This window comes from Pinus tabuliformis, chromosome 2_1, assembly GCF_031772625.1.
Source record: "Pinus tabuliformis cultivar Carrire ecotype Pingquan chromosome 2_1, CPIR1, whole genome shotgun sequence".
Lineage (NCBI taxonomy): Eukaryota > Viridiplantae > Streptophyta > Pinopsida > Pinales > Pinaceae > Pinus > Pinus tabuliformis.
The window spans coordinates 344,858,911-344,864,307 of record NC_142299.1 but is presented as its reverse complement, the minus strand read 5'-3'; the positions used below and the strand labels follow the sequence as shown (position 1 = coordinate 344,864,307).

At 38.5% G+C, this 5,397-nt stretch overlaps 1 pseudogene; it reads right to left on the bottom strand.

The window, feature by feature from the left end:
* Nucleotides 1-3,595: 3,595 nt before the first annotated feature.
* On the bottom strand, nucleotides 3,596-5,171 carry LOC149200270 (uncharacterized; annotated as a pseudogene).
* Nucleotides 5,172-5,397: the final 226 nt, after the last annotated feature.

The window sequence follows — 5,397 nt, the reverse complement described above, 5'->3', positions numbered from 1 at the left end:
TTAGAATAAGAGCTCTATATATAGCTGAAACAACAATGTAATCAGGGTTGGAAAACTTTATAACAAAGCTTGTATTTGGCTTATGTAAGACTCATTTTCAGTAATATAATTTTGACTTTACTTCTCAGGATTCATGAAGGATTTCTTATGTTCAGAATATGTGATGTTGTCCTTTTCTTAATTCTTACAGTAGTATAGATGTATAATGACTCATAATTCACTGAATGTGCTCTGATTTCCTGTATACATTTATAAACTGTGTGGTCCTATATGAGTTGATGTTCTGAATGTCTAAATGTTGAATGCCCTGACTTCCATGTAAGGTTAAGTTCATTGTTATATCGAGGTGTTGTTGACTCCATAAGCCCAATGGATAGTTGTTTAATGTGTTTCCAGCATTCATGTTTTTTCACAGTTGTTCTATAAGAGTTAGCCATCTTATCTTTAATCAATATCATTAACCCTTTGAGAGAGCCCTCTCAGGCTAAGGAGGCTATGCCTTAGCTAAAAGATTGGATTGAAATAGTTACTTAGAGTCAATCTGACCAGCAGCCTATCAGGATCTGATTTTGAGATAACATTTTGGTGCGTCTGCCGGGAGCCTGAAGATTAATCATTCCCGAAATCAAGAGGCTGAACTTTTGAAGGTAGCAGGAGCTCAAAAGACTTTTTGAGGCTGCAAATCTACCTTGGCGACTCCATTGTTGAAGAATTCGAAATTCATAGATTCATGGTGATTCCACTAGAGTTATGAAGGACCCAGATACTACCATTCTTATTTCAAGGTATGCATGCATAAATTTTTCAGGAATTCATGGTTTCCCAAATCATTTTCCCAAGGATGCATATTTTCTAAGGAATGGTCCAAAATTCAATGGAGAATATTTGAGTTTAACTTTGAAGCATATATCAGATTTTTGTGATTTTACAGAGCTTCTTAGAGTTAAGCATGAGGATGTTTGCATTATGTTGTTCTATGATTCATTTCAAGGGAAATGTAAACAATGGATTGAAAGCTTTCCAACCAAATCCATTAAGTCATTTGAAGACTTTTGGCTCATGTTTTTGGAGGAATGGATAGATAGATCAGATGCGGTGGCAAACTCTCCTTCAATTCAAGGTTTCAAACAATGGAATAATGATCATAGTAATGGAGAAACAAATGAAAGTTTTTCTTTGTCCTTGTCCTCGTATCTAAAATCATTTGAGTGTAAGGCAGAGGATAAGATGAAATTTTTGGATGAAGTTGCTGAGGACATTGAGAAAGACATTGAAGGTTTAGAAGGTCAAATTCAATCATATAGTCTTCATAATCATGATCATTATTTTCAGAAGCTTTCTATGGCAGAACACAAGGAGAGAGTGTTTCTTCCTTTCTCTTTCACGATTGAGGAACTGTACACTGTTGTTGAAGATCAGTTTGCACAACTAGAAAGTTACAAGAATCATCAAGTTGATCATGTATTCTGGGATCCTATAGCCAAATATATGGAAGAGTTTTACTTTCCAGTGTTTCAGTTTTTCTATGAAGATCAGAGGCAATTTTAGTGGCACTGGTCATCACAATATCATTGTGGCTCTGAACTTCGATGCAGTCAAAAAACTCAAATATCAGATAAGACAAATGATTGTCTACATTGGAAATTTCACATTGATTGAGCTGAAAGAAGTTTAAATTGATAGGGTATGTAGGTAGGAAAATGCAAATAAGCTCAAGGTTGACTGAGCAATTTTTTTTAGTAGATATAGACTTCTCTCTCCTATGGTGATTATCAAGTTCAAGCCCGAGGTGAAGGCCCCAGAAGCTTGAAAGGGATGCTTGTCAAGCAAATTTCTTTTTGTCATAAATGGATAAGGCACTGGACATACGAGTTCTTAGTGTACTACAGGAGCACACTATCCCAAGTGGAGCCACACCAAAATGTTATCTCAAAATCAGATCCTGATAGGCTGTTGGTCAGGTTGACTCTAAGTAACTATTTCAAACCAATATTTTAGCTAAGGCTTAGCCTCCTTAGCCTGAGAGGGCTCTCTCAAAGGGTTAATGATATTGATTAAAGATAAGATGGCTAACTCTTATAGAACAACTCTGAAAAAACATGAATGCTGGAAACACATTAAACAACTATCCATTGGGCTTATGGAGTCAACAACACCTCGATATAACAGTGAACTTAACCTTACATGGAAGTTAAGGCATTCAACATTTAGACATTCAGAACATCAACTCATATAGGACCACACAGTTTATAAATGTATACAGGAAATCAGAGCACATTCAGTGAATTCTGAGTCATTATACATCTATACTACTGTAAGAATTAAGAAAAGGACAACATCACATATTCTGAACATAAGAAATCCTTCATGAATCCTGAGAAGTAAAGTCAAAATTATATTACTGAAAATGAGTCTTACATAAGCCAAATACAAGCTTTGTTATCAAGTTTTCCAACCCCGATTACATTGCTGTTTCAGCTATATATAGAGCTCTTATTCTAACTGATCGAGATTCCTCCTCCAGCATGAGGGGAATTCAAAAACTACTTCTATTACTGACAACTCTTAAACTCTAACTACTTAATAAATACAACAAAGTGTTGACTGGAGTTTTTAGAGATCTAAATCAAGTAGGATTCTAACACCGTGTTATGCTAACAATAGCCTTGATTACAATGGTTCTCGTTCTTTGACATCTGCTCCCCTCTAGTTTGGCTGTAATGGATGTTCAAGGCTCCATGTTTGATCTTTAATGACACATCCTTTCCAATACCCTGAAACATACGAAACTGCCCCTGTGTACGAGTCTTTAGTTTTCCTTAACATGTCCGGATCCAACGAAGTATATCCTTTATCTTTTAATTACCTCAAAATGGAGCAGACTGCCACGTCCTTGATGTGCTGTAAGCCTTTCCCATGTACCTGTGTGATGACAAAACCTTTCAAAAAGATTTGATGCTTTGTCAATCATAATTGATCAACTCAATTGTAACATGCAACTACAGTAGTTTCGTAGCGCGCTACGAAACTGCTGTGTAATTTCAAAAACACAGTCTTCCTTTCATAGCTAAATGATCGCCACTATTCATGGCTTAAGCACCTTACTCCCTTGATCATTTTGACAAGATTTGCTTGCAACTTTTCAAGAAACAGATATTTCTCCTGAGGAAAAGATGCAATGACACCAATAACACCATTCACTGTTCCAAATATAACTGTATGAATCTGGCTAGTACCTCACGTGCAAATTGTATAGGCATCTTCTCTTCAGGTGCAAGGGGATGTGCTAATATAGTTCCCTCTTGATTGCAACCAAAAACAGGGCTGGCAGCTATGAAATGATTCCTGCCAATATTAATTGCCACAGCCGCTAGCAACAAATTGCAAGACTTAGATAACAAACTTTGCAGCCACCTTAACTAGCCATTACTCGTATCAAAAAGAAATTCCAACGGCCATGAGCCTAGTGGATGTATAGCTTCACAACCAGAGATTTGACCCCAATTATCAACCTTTCAAGAGGCAGAACAGCAAATGTCAATGTAGTGATGGCAATTCTTCAATTACATTGAGGTTAATGTAGTTTATAGCAGTGTTCTACTGCGTGGAAAGCAATGCGCTGCCCAAAGAGTATGAATGGTTTCCATCTGACTGTGTACAGGCGTTGCACTTGCCCTTCGGAAATACCCTCCTCTTCGGGATGTTTAGGACTCACACCCAGCATTTAAATAAATATCATCTGCCTATGCCATGTTACTTCTCATACTGTGCCTGTAAGTTGTGATGAAACATTGAACAATCTTCAGACAAAAGGTAACAAGGTTGCCAATAATGCTTTGGGGCCTTCTTCATGTGGTAAATGCCCACATCCAGAGATTGGTACTAATCTAGAATTAGGAAGTTTCATTTCTAATACTTGAGATGATTTAAGTGGAACAAAAATATCTTCTGCACCAGAAGCTATCAGCACAGGCAAATCTTTTATTTATTTTTAACAATTCCGTAGCACTATGTGGGGAAAGCGTGGAGCTTGAGGACAACTTGCTGACTTCCCGAAAAGCTTTATCCCATCCTTCTACACATAATGGTGCCTTGTAAAGGTCAAGAACATCAGATGTTAATTTTGTTGCGTCAAACCAAGCACGGCGATTAGCAACTTGGCTTATCTCTGTATGCAGAAGTGGTCGCAACATATGCTGTCCAAGAGATGTGTGCAACAGAATCCGTGCAAATGCTGGCACTACTTCTCTTGTTAGACTCACACCGACAAGCACAACACCTTTAACTTCTACCTGATGAACATCTCTACAGGAATGTGCTCTTTCAGCCGCCATTAAGGCGAGCAAGCCACCATCATCATGACCCACAAGAACAACTGATGAAAACCCCATTTCATGACAGAACGAAAACATCAAATTGACCTGAGATTGAAGCTCATATGGATTAGGCATTTCCTTTTCTTCCCATTATGTTATAGAAGGACGAGATGTCAATCCCCAACCAGGCCAATCAAATGCAGCAACAGAACAACCAGTTTGTCTGGCCAGAGGATTCATAATATGCCTCCAAGAAAATACTCCTCCCCCAAAGCCATGTATCAATATTATACCATCAAAACCACCTTTCATTTGTCCCACCTTTGCATCTGCTCTTTCAGGATTTGTCACATCAGCTGAAGAGTCTAAATTCAGTTCAGGTATACTTTGAGCAAACCCAGAATGTTCATTTAAACCAGAGTTCCATATTTGATCCACCTCCACTGCAACATGACCACTTAACAGAGGAGTGTAAAGCGATGCATCTGTCTTGTGATTGCTATAACTCCTGGTTAGGGAAACACCATAGGGAGGAAGGGCGAATGGAGTTTCAATTCTTAACCTCCCCGGGGTAGCACAGCGGTTTCCACCTCGGTTATCCTGAAAAGACCTACATGTGAGAGATCCGAGGCTTGAATCTTGACTTACAATCTTGCAATGAACAAGCAGGCCTTCACACTGAATGAAGAGACTATCTGCATCAGTAAACATTCTAGCAGGCAGGTCTTTCTCCTCATAAATCAGCCGTTTCTTCTCTTCAGATTCAACTCTACCATTTTTACCTGCGTTTGGGGTAGGTGAACGAGGAACCTTTGTCTCCTTCTCAGCAACAACTGCAACATGTGCCAGTACCATGACACCTAACGATCTAAAACACAGCGGATTCTGATAAGTATGACAGCTGGGTGAGATTTGCTATGGATCAGCACAAAATCACTTAGACCGTGTTTCGCTATGAAATCACCAGAAACATGTTGCGCTGCGAAAACACCTAAAGAGCTTTGTAGCACATAATAACTTTTGAACAAAGTTGACACATGGAAATTGTGTAAATTATGAGACTAGTGGTGAATGAGGATGC